General features: G+C 43.8%; 1 protein-coding gene across 5 annotated transcripts in view; it reads right to left on the bottom strand.

The window, feature by feature from the left end:
• IRF2 (interferon regulatory factor 2) overlaps positions 1 to 12,690 on the bottom strand; it is a 38,408-nt gene extending 25,718 nt beyond the window's left edge. For 2 of the 5 annotated variants that reach the window (XM_071432189.1, XM_071432184.1), the window contains exon 1: positions 12,380 to 12,690. The gene's annotated coding sequence lies outside the window, so the exon portion shown is untranslated. Of the gene's footprint in view, positions 1 to 11,271; positions 11,295 to 11,399; positions 11,492 to 12,379 lie in introns of those variants that run through there. The other 3 variants (XM_071432187.1, XM_071432185.1, XM_071432186.1) reach the window with 3 other exon arrangements.
• Positions 12,691 to 16,760: the final 4,070 nt, after the last annotated feature.

Genomic DNA, 16,760 nt, shown 5'->3' on the forward strand with positions numbered 1-16,760 from the left:
ATATGCTAAATTTAGGATTCAGAGAAATGGGTTCTGTATTTGTGTCTCTGCCAAGACTGTTCCAGCATACATGGAAACATGATCTTTTTTTAAAGAACAGTACTTGGAGCAAAATTCTGCTCTTTGGTCACAGACTGAACTCTGCTTTCATATAGGATTTTGCAATATGACCACCTTTTTCAGCTATTCTGCTGCGAATACCACTTTCAAACATTTCACCATCTGTACTCTGAGAAAAGCCCTGCTTAGAAGTCAAACTCATCAGAGGGATAGAGCCTTCTCTCAGGTAAAAAAAACTGTTAGACTCATCTAGCCAGAAATACTTCAGAAATGTGAGATTGACACTGAAAGGAAAACAGAAGTGCACTTTACTCAGTTGCTTTGACTGTGGACACCTGAATTCCCCCTGCCTGCAGTGTGTGGGGAGACAAGACCTCTGCCTGGTACCTTTCCTATCTGCCATGAGGTGGAGAAGGATCTTACCACAGGTGCTGCAGAACATGCCTTCTTGCTGATAATCCCAAATTATCCTACATCTGTTGTTGGAACCAACGGCAAAACACTTCATTAAAGAGAAGTAAATGAGGAAAAGTGGGTATTGCCATTCTTAGAGGTACAAGGCTTACAGGTTCAAAGTGAAATCCTCACTTAGAAATGAAGCAAGAAAACCCATAAAAGCCAGTAATAGACTTTCTGGACTCATAGCTAGTTAGAAAGCAAAACCTACACTCTCTGGTCTTTTAACTGCATGTAATGGTGCCTCTTTTTTCTTCACCATTATTCTGTCAGTGATGCCTTGATGAACAGGGAGGGATGGGGGAGACAACACTGGCAGATTTGTTTCTCCCTAAGCACCTCTTGCTGTAAGCTCCATTAGAGTATTCACCATGGCCAGTCTGCTCCGCAGACCCAGTTCCTGTGTTGGCTGTAACACCTTGATCCATATTGTAGCCACAGCAATATCTTTCCTGCTTTTCCTAATGTTTTGGTGGCAGCAGAAAAGACTGTGTCCTTCCTGTCCTTCACCAAGAGTTCACTGCAGCCAGGAAAGGTGGTACCTTATTTACTCTGATGCCTGCAGGAAGGACGCAACTTCATCAAGAAAGGCCAGAAAGCCAAGAATTGGAGAGCAGGCAGGATGGGAGAGCACAGGGCCTGGGCAGAATGCTGTAAGGCATGGCCTGGCCATTAAGAAGAACCTGTACAGGCAAACACCAGGCAATACTTCACCTGCTTCCCTAGGTTCCCAAAGAAAACATGACAGGGCTACAACAGGACTATAGCTGCTAAGGGGAAAGCTTTGTGGGGTGAAAACCTGGGAAATCGAGCTCTCCATGACAGATTCATGCTAGCAACAGCTACCCAACCTTCCAAGGCCCTGCAATGCAGTGTCCAGGTTGTGCCCACCTGATTGCAAGGCAGATGGAGGAAGGAAGCATTCAGCATGCACTCCTCTCCTGCTGCTGTACCCAAGAACGATACATGAAGTACAATGAAGAAAAGCCCTTTTATCCTCAAGCAACAGAGGGCAAAAACAACCAACCCGTCTTTCCCTGAAAGCAAAACAAAAACCAAAGAAAACAAAGGCAAAAGTAACTTAAACATGTACTGAAATCAGCATTAGAGACTGCACGTTAAACACGCCCAGGAAAATGTACTGTGAGAACTCACACTGTATATGGAGTGTGTTTCATCAGCCCTATAGCATTTCTGTTCCACCCAAAGGGTGTTAACATGCCCTGGCTGGGATTCAAACGTTACACATCAAAACACACTCTTTCCTTTGGTTTCCATGCAGAGCTTATTCTCCCTCAGCAGCAAAGACATGAGTTGTTATTTTGCAGTGATCTCAGGCTTCATTAAAGTTAGCCCTTGGATTTGCAGACTAGAAGTTCACCGAAGAAAATCCATCTTATTTTAATACAATAAACCCAGAAGGTTGCTCTTTTTTTGCTTCTGGACTTAGCCATGATGAAGCAAGGCTTCAGCGTCCCAGTATCCACAATGAAATTTCCCTTGTGATGGCTCTTTCTATCACAACACTTGAAGAACACAATGTCTGTGGCTGAGCACATCCACTTCTCTGGCATTGCAGCAACCTACATCAGCTGGGAATTTGGGCCAGGCTTTTAACAGATTGCTAAAGATCATCTCCATAGTATCCTTGCCACAATGCTCATCTGCACAAGCATGGATGTCTGCTAGTCTGGTGACAATACAAAATGATTGCTTTAGTTTCAGCTTTACAAGAATACTTTGTTTCCTGGAGGTTTCTTTCATTTTTTTTCTCTGGTGTTCAGGGAGTGAAGATAGGAGATGCCAGAATCTGCTGGCATCAGGATGACAACACATCTTGCCAGCTCCTCCAGGAGTCTCAAAAGCAGCCATAAATCGATTATTTATAATCAGTCGAATATCTGATTAGTTTTCTTCTTAAGCTTTGTGTTACATCTGACGACTGACCATGATTTGTCCTCAGTATCTGGGATTTCTAAATATTTTTCTCTCAAGCGCTGCCTAAAAGAGAGGTGGTGACTTTCCTGTACTTCACTCAGACAAGTTTGGGAGGGGCTTGTTTACAACAAGAGATTTGTTGTCATGGTTGTCAGGGAGTAATTAATTCTTTGCATTGGAGAGTAGTTATCCTCAAAATAATCAATTTTATTCCGGAATTAAACACTCACATGTGAATCTACTCCTGAATACCCACAGGTAATTGCTGCTGCTGCTTAGATGTCATTTGGAATCCATGGAAGCCAAACTCTGTGTGTTCTTTAAAGCTGCCAGGAAAACTCAGCACTTGACACCTGATTCATAAAGAATTTTCCACCAAGGTGAAAACTAGAAGTCTATTAAAGCTCAAACAATTATAAACAATCACTTCACTGATGCAACTCGATGGCATGGTTCTGTTAGACCCCTGCATTCTCATGAGCTCCATGACTAGGTTTACAGGAGACATCCCTAAAACTCTTACGCACTTTTACTACTTGGATCCCTCTGAAAGCAGTGGGAAATTTATGCATGCACATACCTGCAGGATCAGAACTTAAACTGTGAGAGTACCTTTTAAAGCTTGGGCAGTCTTTATGTCAGTGTTCTGCCTAACATTCCTTTGCCTAAGTACAGGGTGAGTGCTTTATAGGGTGCTATACGTTAGAAAAGAGCCATCGTAAAACAAAAGTTTTAATCTCATTGTTCCCACACTGATGGCTTGTGAGGCTCAGACAGGATTGCAAGAAGTCAATGATATTTTAGAGGCACTCATGGATGCAGAGAAAAATTATTCCCAACAGCAAACACTGAGAAATGTGTTCAAGGAAGAGTTTTCACATTCACTGGCCATGACCTGCACCTGATATAATCCACCTTTCCTGAACTGGGCTTGTTTCCCACAGCTACCTTTGTTTGTATAACATACTGTTCTGCAACACACAGCAAGAACTATTTGCACACTACACTGAAGTGTGATTTAATATTTGCTTAAAGCTTTCATTTTATTGTCTGGGCAAGGGCAGTTTCTACCACTGAAGTTAATAGCTAACCCCCAACTATACCTTTGCTATCCAAACTTGTAATTGTTAGCACAGCACCCAGATCCAGCAGCAAAAGGCATAAACTACCTCTGCCTAACTTCACTGAGAGAAGCAAAAGCAGCCCTTTCAGCAATTTCTCCTATCCTTCTAAGAAAAGGTATTCAAGAAAAGTATACACTATTTCAGATTTGTAAGAAATACTCTAATGATTACTTAGACACTTTCTTTACAGACAGATCATGGCAGGCGCATACTTGGAGGTTGGGATCCTCTGAATCACCCACTGTGAGCTGGAAACATGTCTGTCACATGAACTTATTTACAGTTACAAAAATAGCACCATGAAAGACACAGATGTGTTGAGCACAAAAAATAAATTGAATTAGTTATTACAGAGATTCTGCTGGACACTGGAGAATTTAAGAAAGAAATATCTTTCTCTTGTACACACAACTGAAAGAAGTGCACTTAAAGTGTACTAAGTATTAAATGCTTGTACTTATGCTTGTTGAAATGATATGATCTAATGCTCCTTTTTCTAGAAGTGCTACTCTTTCCTATGCCACAGGACACACAGGATATGAATAGTTAATAGCACTGGTTACAAAATATGTTTTTAATTTAAAGGTTTTGTGCTGACCACAGACCAACAGCAATTAGCCTCACTTTGTGATCTGCAGCAGCTATTTCTATCTTGGAAGTTTCCTAAAATACTACTGAGCTAGAGTGAGGCAACTCAACTCATCTTCATTTCTCATCTAAGCTGCATAAATATTATTAAACTAAACAAAGTTAGACTTCTTCGTATTCTCTCATCAATCTCAAATCTCAGAATTGCTCTGGCATCCAAAAATTTTTGGTTTTATATGCTTGAATGCAATGTGTTCAAATGTGTGAGAATTGGACCTCTGGAAATAAAGTTTTTCATTTCACCCCAGCACAGCATTAGCAGAGCAGAGATTGTCCAAGCTTCTCGTCAACACCCAAGCTTTTTTTCAATGCAGCCCAGCAGCATGCATCTCTAATAGGAGAAGGAGAAATGAAATCTCAAATCTAAATAGGAGAAGGAGAAATGAAATCTCAAATTAATGTATTTGAGATTACACAGCCATCCAATGTTTGCCCATCTTTTGACTAATTCACCAGGTAGTTCTCAACATCACAAAGTACATTCTAGCTGTTGACTGATCTGTGGAAATTGAGTGAAACCATTCACAGTCATTTCATACCATCAGCTAAACTGATACTGGATTACATCTTTTGGTTACCATTGATTTGGCCCCAGTCTATGTGGATGACCTCAAAGGTGAAATTAAAAAAAAAAAAAAAAAAAAAAGCCAACCATGTATTTTATACCAAATTTTATTAGCAACTCAAATCTCAACAAGACTAAAGCTCGAGTGCTCTGGCCAGCTGAGTTACTGACTCCCTTTCATGGTCCTGGATGTCATCACTTCCACTGTACTCCGTGTACATGTTTGCCACAGATTTCAAAACAGCACTTCTGTTACTGAAGAAGACACCACTTCCCATATTGCAGGACCTTTGCCCAGACCTCTGGCTGTGAGAAGTGGTACCTGGATAAACCAGGAGTGTAGCCCCTACCCTGTATTGTGTAGTTTGCTAAGGCAGTGCTGCCATGCAGCAGTCTAATTTAGATGACAGATTAAATAAATGGTAAAACTGAATTAACTTTTCAAGCTCTCATGCTTCTTTGCTCTGTGCTTATTTCATTTTTGCCAACTGGGAAATGAAAACCAACGGAGTCGGTTTCACTTTTGTTTATATTTGGTTTCAATTTTATCCTCAAGTTTTGCTTTCATCTTTTTCATGTAACACTGTTGGGATTTCAGATGCTGCAGGCAAACTCTCAGTAATTTAAAAACATTGCTCTCCTATCCTCCCTGTTTTCTTATTGCAGAATTATTTTTACCTTAAATAAACTTTTGAAGATGCTGTCACAATTTTAGAAAGTGTTTTGGGGTAGAGCTGTTTAGTTTTGATTTTACAGATTTATATGCCTTATCCAATTAAATTCAATACTTGACTATTTTCCACTTGATTAATGTCTCAGTTGCATATAAAGTCCTGAATACAGGAGTCAACAAAACACCTTAAAAGACAGCCAGTACACCAAATGCACAAAAGCCCATGCCACACACAAAATGTGTTATACATATACACACAAAATGCACATAAAGAGCTGAATTTATTGCTACCTTAATTTATTAACCAACAAAGGCAGTGTCTTGCTTAGATAAAGCTGTAAGAGGCTTGCCTGGAATGCTGTCAAGCAACATGCAATATCAACAGAAATATCACAGTCCAGGCTTTGTCTTCTGTGCACTTATCAGGCCCTTCAAGTCACATATATCCCTCCATATGTATGAGAAAGCAGAACTTAACCACAGGTCACACTTTTCAAAACCAAATGCGTAAGCAACCCTTCCTTCTTTTGTGCTGCATTAATCTTAAGTATCTAAGTCTTTTAAAAGCACTTAAAATAATTTTACAGCAAAAGGGAAATGGTTGGACAACATCCACTGTCACGTGCAGTTCAGAACAAAGGACAAATTTAACCAGTTTTGACACACCTTAATGCCATTCCTAACACCAGAAATATGCTGGGAGCTACAAACCAAGCCTGTCAACGTTAGCTGAAAAACCATCAAACAGAAATATGCCCTCCTCTTTAATAGACAGGAATATGAAAATTATTACTTCCAAGCTTATCTTGAAAGATAGCAACCTATATAGCAACAATTGAATGTTAAAATAACTTAAGAGTTAAAATTTAAATTCTGCACCTGGGGTGAAACACTATGCCACATGCAGGCAGATTTGCTCCTGGATGTGTGTCCAAGGTGCAACAAGATAAAATGTTTCCTTTGTCCTAAAGACTGCTGTACTTGATTTAATGCAATCTGCTCCAAAGCAAACAAAGGGATCAGAAGATTTCCGGCATACAGAAAGCTGGGCTTGCAATATATTACAAACTGAGAAATCAAACATTATGTACTGCTTACCACTTCTTTCTTTCTTCTCTGGGTCATTCAAAAAACCAGAAATTTTACATGAGCTTCCAAGAAATTGCAAACATATCCAGCACTAACTGTAAGAGCAAATTTTAAAATCTTTTCACAGTTTATTAATAAGAAGTATGTGCTGTACAATGTATTATTTTTGCTATATACAAACTATCTTAATTTTATATATATGTAGATACGTAGGTATGTACATCTGTATATATATATTTACATACATGTAGGTTGATATTAAACTCTAAACTGTTCTCATGGATTCCATTCCACTAACTGTTAATTGTTGATTTCAGGTTTTTTTAGTGGCTATTTTAATCTTAACACAAGAGTTTACACATAGTCAATACAAAGAAGAACCTTCATACATTCCAATAAAACTTCTGAAAAAAATGAAACCAAAACAAAACAAAAAAACCCCAAGAGGAACTTATTTAATTAAACGGAATAATATTTTGCATAATGCTATTCATACATGAGGAATATGCACCTTAACAAATCTGTTCCTCTCATTCACTGTATCCAGAATCTTTTAAGCTTACTTATTCTTTTGTTTTGCACTTGAGATCTCAAAGGACAAACCAGAAAATATTTTGCACTAATCACAGTTTGTAGCAGCACTAGCTACAATAAAACTTCTGTAAACACTGTATCATGGTTTATGTCCTCAATATCACAATCATTGCAGGCCTTTGAAGAATCAGGTTTCAAAAGAACAATCTTTACAAATGAGACACAGAGATAAGCAGGAGTAACACCTGATTAGTGTTGTATCTTTACCAAGAAACGGACTATGACTTTTAATATATGATGCACAAAATCCAAGCTGAGGTTCTAATCCTGCAAATGTCAGAGGAATTTTGCAGGGGTACCATTCCAATGCAGTGTTGAATGCATACAGGATACACTTTACCTGACTGTAACTGGCGTCAGGTTAGCAAGGGCTGGGGTAGCAAGCCCACATTAAACAGAATCATCATAGGCTATTTTTTCCCCTGGAAGTTTGGTAAAATCTTATGCCACAAGTTTCCCATAACAAAGGGCAATAAATGGCCTTGCTTCTCTCTGCTATCTGCAAATGTTTGGTAGCTTATGCTTCTCAGTGGAAATTTCTACTAGCAGTTTTCAACAATGATTCTTGATCAGCATCTGCGGTAATTCTCTGTCAGCAGTCAGTGCCCAAAATTTGATACTGAACTGTCCTGACTGCTAAGTTGCACAGCAAGTTTCTCTCCAAAAGACTGACTAATCACTCGTGAACCCGAGTAAACCCCTGACAAACACACAGTGGCTGTGAGCACCACAATTTATGTATTGCAGGACGAGCATCTGTTTTTTTGAAGTTGCCTCCCAATTGTTTTATTTGGGTCTCATTTATCTTGCCTCTTCACTTTCTTCATGACACTAATGATTTTAAAGAATATCCCCACGGTCCCTTCAGTCACTTCTTTTCCAAGCTACTTGCTCTTTCACAAAAGCTCATTGCTACCCTTCATCATCTTTGACATCCTCCTCTGTAGCTCAGAAAATTTCACTACTTCCTGAATCGGGAGAGGGGAGCAACATGGATTTGTAGTGGCACGATGGTGCTTTTTATTTCTTTTTTTAACTCCTTCCTAATAATTCCTAACCTGTCCTGTCCTTTACTAGCCACATCTTGGCACAGAGCTTATCTTTTCATTGGATTATACAAGCTGTATGATTTTTTTTCCTGAGTAGAAAGTCAGTTCATGCTTCATTTTTGTGTATAGAAAATTAGGATTGCAATCCCTTCCACGTGTATTACACTGAAATTGGTCTGTACTGAACATCTGCAAACTTACACCCACACTTTCAAAATAAGATTCTTCTGCAGACTTTGTGGTTCAGCCTTTAGGATTTTCATGCTCCAAATGAGTTAATAGAACTGGAAAACTTGTCACATTCCCACCTATCCCTTCCTCCATCCCTTGAATCGCACAGGCCCCAGGCAGACTTGGGGTGAGGAGTACAAACTCTTTTCAAAGAGCAAACTGGCCGTGACTACACAGCCCAAAGCAAACTGATCCCACCTTGAAGCTGGCCCTGCTTTAGTAAGGACTGCACCAACCAGACAACAGCTCAGCAACACCTTCAGAGAACGCCAGAAGAGTCATGACACTCAACTCCCTGGCAACATAAGCCAGGCCTAGTCTTTGTCATTGTTTCACATTTATACCCATGTTCACTAGTCCCATTCACTAACCCTTGGCAATCAACCAACCAAACAAACAAAAATGCCCATCCTCGAGTTCTGAGTCTCCAGAGAAACCCTGGAAAAGGGACAGCTCATTTGTTACATTCTATTTCTGGAGCATCAAAGCAGGCCTACACAAGGAGTTATACACAAGAGGCAACATTTCAGCAACTTTCCATTTCGGTTGTTTCAAAACTCTGCAACAAGTATCACCTCCTGCCTTCTGCTTCATCCTTCCCAATGGTTTGTTCTCATACCCTCTCTCACCGACACTTGACTTTGGAGAGCCCCCCGACATGTTCACTCCTTTAAAAAAAGAGAAAGCCACTTGCAAAAGAATCTCTTTAAACTCTTTCTTGGTGAAGCAAGGCTCAGAGAATTTGTTTCACTCTTACACTGACTTTATCTTCCTTGGGCACTCCTTCTACACATGGATAACTTATCAGCAAGCTTCCTGGGTTTGATGAGCTGCAAAGAGTATATTCTAATTGTTCTCATGCCTTTAGCTGCATGACTCTTTGGCTTATCTAACTGTGTTTGGCATTTGTTATGTTCTTTTCCACCTTTCCCATTTGAAGACAAAACCTTAACATTTGAAAGAGGTCTTTTTACTTGTACTGAGCTGCTTTACTTTGCTTGTCAGCCTGCTCAGCTTTTTTGGTATTTTTGACAGCTGACACACAATTGCTTTGAGCCTTTACTATTAGTGTCTTTGAAGAATTACATGCCACTTGCAACAATTTTACACTTTTGGCTGCCTCTCACCATTTGATTAACTTCTTTCCTCATTATATGAAGAACTACCTTGGAAGAGTAAACACTGCCACAACAATCCTTGCCTTTGCAGCTCCTGAAACAACACTGATTTTAAGGACATTATGACCAGGGTCATTTCAGAACTTGCTGGGATTTTGAATGCAAAATTCTGAATTTAATTCTTGCTGGCCAGTACCTTGTCCAGAGTTGTTTCCCCCAGTGTATCTGTACAAGCTACACCCAGAAAGTAAGTTTTTTTGGCACCTGGGCAAATTTCATGTTGGACCATGACATAATCTACACAGTGGCAACTGCGGCCCCTCATTGACAATCATATTTTCTACTCTTGGAATTTCTCTACACTCCCTTTATATGTGACAGTTATTGCCAACATCTAGGTTGGGCAGTCACATAACCCTAATCTCTCTGCTCTTCCTGCACAGGCCTAGGACATCAGGACATGGGACCCTGTGTTACTTCCCCAAACAGTTATTTCCTCCTTAACAAAAAGTTTCCCACATTATGCATGTGCAAGCTACTCAGTCCTACTCAGTCTCCATGCATCCACAAAGTTTTTGATGCTCCAAGTATTCTACCATGAAGATGTTTTAACACCATGAAGGTGATGCATCACTTCAAGAGAGAGTATCATGGCAAACCTTACAATCCTTATCCATCAGCTTTTTCCCACTGTTTGGTTTTTGAACATATAGTATAATATACACTGTATATAAGCGCACATGTTTTCATTGAAGGCATACATAACCTGGCTGCAAATTTATTTACATAAAGCCTATTCTTCTAATGTAGACTCTATTTATTCAAATAAAGATTTTTATTTTCTCTTGAATCTTAGTAGAGTTTTTTCTTCATAATTTTTTCAACTCTGTATTAAAATTGCCCCTAACTCCACTTGGTCCCACACATTTAAGACCTTTCCTCAATGGAGAAAGGGGCCTTTAACCCCTCCTTCCTAATAGCCTGCATGTTACTTCTCATACCTCTTGGCTACCCATTTCCACACAGCATGGTCTGTGATGAGCAGCTCTTCTCTAGAGACTGACTTGACAGCTCCTAAAATCTGTCACTTCTGTCATCAGCAAGTAACTGGGTAGCAGTTCTAATACATGTGCCAAACAATAATAGTGACTGACTGCTCTGCCTGCCTCTGCCAACCTGCTGGGACCCCCAGCCTCAGGGAGGTAACACAGGGCTCACAGGCTGACACCTTGCCATGCCTGTACCTCACTGAAGAGCTGCAGTGTGGCACATGAAGTGATACTGTGCCTAAGGAAGTGGAGCTCTCACACCTTTCATCATGGCTTACCAGCAAAAAAAAAAGGGGCACATGAAGTAATTCCCTGGCAGCATGTTACCAACAGGGCCAAAGAAGGACACTGATGCATCTGAAGGGGCTGGCAGCAAAGAAAGACTGCGATTCAGACTGAGACCATCTGCTCAGAGATCAGTTCTGCTGCTTTTGTGGGACTGTCTCTGTGTTAGGGTGAATTTAAATGTTGCTGCTCCACTCCCTTTTTATGGTACTAACACAGGCATTCTGCAAAGATTGTTAAGACTTAAATAAAATAACTGTCAACTTAAACACGTTGTATCTCATCTCCAGAAACGGAGGTTTTCTTTTACAACTGCTCATACCTTCAAGAGAATGCTGTCTGCAAGACCTGAGCACGGTAAGGTGGGCTATAAATTACAACCGTACACTCACCGGAAGGAAAGTTCTGCACCCCGGAATTCCTTTATCTGAGCTCTGTGTCTAACGAATTAAGGTTAAGACACAGACTCTGCTGCTTAGGCGCTCACACTAATCAAAACGAGAGTTAAAGACCTAAGTACCTCTGGGAATCTGGGCCGCGGGATCCAACCCTTCAGGTACTTGCAAATTCGATCCCAGCCATGGCAAGACGCTGGACATTTGACCCTGCGTACTGCGCACAAAGGAAATCCTTGTTGCTAACTTCCCTCTGGGGTCAGACGGCAGCGCTGGGCTCCGCTCGCTAGCGTGGGGCAGGACAGCGCCTGCCGAGGCGGCCGCGCCGCCGTGCCCGCACGGGCGGCCCTTCCCTCAGGGAGCCGAGCGCCCGCGCCACTTCCTCCTTCCGCTGCTCCCGCGGAACCCGCCCCGCCGTGTCTGCCCCTCCGCACTGCCACGGCCGTGCCCTCACGAGGGGGGATCCCGATCCCGGGCCCGGTCCCGGCTGCCTCCCGGGCCCGGCGGGCGGCGGCACTGAGGGCCGGGGAGGGGCCCCGCCCCGCGCTTGTGTAACGGGCGCTCGGCGAGGCGGGCCGGGCCCCGCCCCTTCCCGCCCCCGGCCCGCGGGGGCAGCGCCCCCCCCGCCCCCCCCCCCCGCACCGACCCCCGCCCGCGGCCCCTCCGCCCGCGCCGCCGCCGCTCCCCTGCCCTTCCCTTCCCTTCCCTCATCGGAGCCACCGTGCCCCCGGCCCCGCAACAAGTGCGGGGCCCCCCGGCCCGGCCTGGCCCGGCCCGCGCCGCGGCCCTCCCGACCCAGCGCCCCCGCCTTTGTCTGTGCGCCCGAGCTGCCTCCCCACCCGGGAGGCGGCGGTACCCCCCGGCCGCTCCATCTCTGCCGCGGCCGCCTCTTCCCTTCCCCCCCAGTTCTCAAACGTAGCGGCGGAATCGGGCTCGGCCCCGGTCGCTGCAGACCGACCTTTTGTTTTTAAAACCGATGCGCATCTGCCCGGGAGCCCCCGCTGCCCCGCACACGGAAGAAGCAGCAATGCGGAAAAATAAAATGAAAATTAAACGCGAAGAAAAGAATAAATAGGAAAAAAAATAGAAAATAATTCAAAATTACCTTGCCGGCCCGTTTTCGCGGCCCTTATATAATTCCTCAAGGTTACCTCCGTTGCCAGGGGACACGAAATGGAAATGAAAACAGCCGCTGAATAATCGCGGGAGCAAAACTAAAAGTTCAGTGCCTCCGCCCGGGCGGAGAGAGGGCCAGATCGAAAGCAAAACAAGGAGAGGAAGCGGCGAGGCCGCCGGCACTTGGAAATCCCCCCGCCTCTCCTCCGGGCCGGGCCGGCCGCGCAGGCGGCGGGGGCAGGGCTGCGGCGGCAGGCGCGGAAGCGCTGAGCCCGTCACCGCCGCGCCGGGGCACGGCACGGCACAGCACGGCACAGCGCCGGGGCACGGCACGGCACAGCGCCGGGGCACGGCACGGCACAGCGCCGGGGCACAGCACAGCACAGCGCCGGGGCACGGCACGGCGCAGCGCAGCGCCAGGGCACGGCACAGCACAGCACAGCGCCGGGGCACGGCACGGCGCGGCACAGCCCGGGACTCCGCCACCGACCCCCGCCCGGCACCGGTTCCCGCAACAAGCGCTGGGCCCGCAGGGCTGCACCGAGAGCCGGAGCCAGCCCCGGGGAGCGAGGAGCGAGGCAGCGCTGCTCTGGAACGCACAAACCCAGCGCTCAAAGCAGGTTTTCCCGGAGACCAGAGAGGAATCCCTGCCGCTCAGCTCCACCAGCACGGACTGAATCGCTCCTTACGTCTCTAGCCCCTCTGCTGAGGTGGGAGTCTTGGTTTCGGTCTGGTACACGCGCATGCGAGAGCTGTCATTGCCTTTGGAAAAGTACAATGTCGTAGTTCCACAACGAGGACAATTACAGATCAGATCCTTTGAACCCAGCGAGGCTCAAGCAGCTGGCTTACTTCAAGAGAGAGCTCTTGGATTTCAACGGATTTTGCAAACTCCGTTAGTTATGGAATCAATGTAGAGACCAAAGCTTTCTACAGGGTTTTGATAATCCCGATTCAAACTACAGTAAATAAAATCCACTGAGGTTGCAATGTGCCATTCCTAGCTCTAGCCATAAATGAGAAAGGAAAAGAGCACTTGGAGGCTGGCGGAGATATGAAATGTAGTCATTTCAAAGGGCTGTATATGGAGACAGAGAGGTGTATATATCTCCCTCGCACACATATCCATCTATGTGTGTGCTGTATGCACAAACATCCAAGGCACTCAGGTAGCCAAGCGGTGCAGCTCCCTGTGCTGCACACGATGCACGGGCTGGGAGAAGTGCTGGAACCCCAGTGTTGTGCAAGGAGTGGCACAGGGGAGGGGTCAAGGAGCTGCGTGCTCTCCAGCTGTACAGCAAATGGAGGGGGAACTGTTCTCCAGGTGCTGTGGGCACTGAGGATCCTTTGTGGCAGCATCCCTGGACATGCAGAGGACACCGAGCTAGCAGTGAGATAGGGAGTCCACCCTTGTGGGTGACGAGACCTCCTGTTGTGAAAAGGCTTTCCTTGCAGTGAGAACATAATCACAAAACAAATTAGGTTGGCAGAGACCATGTCAGCAATCTACCACCTCCCAAAAAACCACTGCGGCCTAGAAGGTGGCTGTGGTCCACATGTGCACCAGTGAAATAGGAAAGGTCAAGGAAGAGGTTTGGGAAGTAAGACATAACATGCCAGGTAGAACAGTAAAATCAAGCATCTCCTTCTAAACTTCTCTAGAAACATTCCCAGCAGTAAGGAGAGATCCACATTCGTGTGCAGGGACACAGGTTCCCAGAGCAGGGGCACAAGAGAAGCAAGAAAGGTCCTACTCACATGGCTGATACTCCCAGAAGAGACTGATTTTCCACGAAGCCACAGTGGAATGAGAATGAGGGTTATGGGACACCTGGCTCTGATTGGCATGTTGACTGAATAGATGTGCAGGGAAAGGAAATATTCAGCAAGACATGGTAGTGACAGACCACAGCTTATGTAGGAGGGTCAGACCAGGCTGTGGCTATAGGGCAAGGGACTATGAACTCCATGACAAAATAACAGTGAAATCAGAAAACTCCAATAACTAAAAGCAAATTTTCACAGACTGAAGGTCTAACTAGGATAAAGGTAGGGTATTAGTGCCCTCTGACCAGGCTAGAGATAGTTGCTATGGCCAGGTTGGATTAGAGAGGAGTAAAGTGATTGAAAATGAGAAATTTCTAATCAACTAGTTCCCACTCAGAAATAAGATCTAACAGTTGCAATAACTCATGGAAGAATTGGTTCAGCACTCAGAAGCTGTCCCAAAGCTGGTGGAAGATGGCAGGATGAAATGCAAAGAACAGAATGGGGAGGGCTGCAACATGCTTCCATTGCTCTGGCCCATGTGTAACAGGAACAGCAAAGATCCAAAGAAAAGCAACAAACATAGAGAAAAACATGGAGCCATCCTGATGTTAGAGTAATACAAGGATTTAAGTGACCAAGATTATACATGATGGAGAAGTGATAAACAACAGAAAACAGTCAGACCAGAGAGAATAATGAGTAGAGAGGGGTAGGGGTGGATTATTTGCTTGCTTTTCTAATATAAGAATTAGAGAGCATCAAGTGAAACTAGCAGGTGGCCAATTTAAAGCAAACAGAAGGAAGTGGATCTTCATGCAGTAGGTAATTAAACAGTAGGACATCCTCCTTTGAGGTGCCAGTAGTTCACAGGGGATCCCAAAAAAGCACCTGTACACATTCACAGAACAAAAAAACTCCACAAGGTCTATTAAATGCAAAGACACCAACTCTGCTGCAAACAGCCCCCAAAGCCACAAATTTCTAGGGGCTAAAACCTCTTTGGTACCCTTCAAAAAGTCCTACCTGAATAGAAATGCCTGCAAATGGTTCAGTGCAGGAATGCTACTCCAACACCTCCCTCCAAGCAAAGAGTAGAGAGACTTGGGCTGGCTTTTGCAATACTCAGACGTTGCTATTTTTTCTAGTATGAGCTTTTAATTTGTTTGCAGAATGAGCCAGCTGTGAAAAATACTGTAGTTTATGTATCAGTAAATATTGTGTAGAAAAAATACCATCATTTTAATACTTCAATGTCTCATTCAGTGAACACTAAGTGTCATTGCTATGAATTACATGAGTTGGTTTTGGTCAAAGGAAACAGTGAGCTTCCCTGAGACACACTAGCCAAGCCATGGGGCAGAATTTGCAGCTCGCTCTTGCCATTTTCTCCTACCACCTTCACCTGATCTCAGTGGAGTACATTCAAGATCTTGATGCATTTTGTACATTGACAAAGGCCTTTCCCTACACAGCTCCTAGCACCACAAAATCAGAAGTTATACCAGAAGTTAAATCTTCTGTTGTGATTCCTTTTTTTAATGCTGAAAGGTAATGGGAATGGGCAGCTTTAGTTTTCTAAACTTAACTTTCAGCAGTGACTCTTTGCCCCCACAAAGAGACTTTCACCTCTTGTGACTTTGCTGTTTCAGTGAGATACGGCAGCTTTAAAATCAGAGAATTTAACCCAGAAGCATCACGTATCCACTGCCTTTCTTCTGCAGAACTGCCAAAGTTTGCAACTTATTCTTTTAACAACCTTCTTTAGGGATCTGGCTACTGGAATTAGTTGCTTCCATTAGCATCCTGCCTTTTCTTCACAAATGAGTCTCTTTTTCTGGCCTGGAGTTCATTTCTGTGAGAAAAAAATTTCAGACTGGGAATCCCTTAAGTTCCAGAAGGTAAATAAATATGCAATATGCCAGCCATTTTGGTGTGGATTTTTGTTTGTTTTTGTTTTGATTGTTTTGTTTTGTAAGTTTAATAGTATTTTTGAAAAGTTTAATAACATTACATCTTCCCTTTCTGGTCCTTTTCTTGTGGGTTTTGCCCTGTCTTTACATTGAACTGACATAGTTTTTGTTCTTAAAATCACTGTCACAGGCATTGGGACTATTCATAAGTAGAATTAGAAAAAGTGAATTTTCTCATGGAGCTGGGACTCAAGCTTACCTACTCCCTTACAGCTGACCTGTTTATTTTTCTGATACATTAAAGTGGGAAAGCTAATTTATGTTACAGGACAGTATCAAGAAAATAAATCAATTGCAAGAGTCATATAATTCTTACTTTAATAATATTACCCACATCTTCCTGAGTGCCTACGTTTTGGAGCAAATCCACCCATGGGATATTTCCTTTGGTTTTGGTTGGGCTGGGCCAGCAGGGACACCCACCTATGAGAGGCTTAACAGGGTGCCTACACTAGTGAGTACTTCTCAGCTCTCATATTCCAGCTGTGCTGTTCTTCTGATTGCTTAGAAGTGAGATGGTGGGAGTATGGCTTTGTTTTTATTGGTAATAATTACAGAAAACTGTTCCAAATGGAAAAATCTATTTTCTCAGACCAGATCTCTAAAGAGTAGCTTTTCTAAACTGCAAAA

This window comes from Agelaius tricolor, unplaced genomic scaffold, assembly GCF_023055355.1.
Source record: "Agelaius tricolor isolate 1412-34295 unplaced genomic scaffold, bAgeTri1.0.p SCAF_8, whole genome shotgun sequence".
NCBI lineage: Eukaryota > Metazoa > Chordata > Aves > Passeriformes > Icteridae > Agelaius > Agelaius tricolor.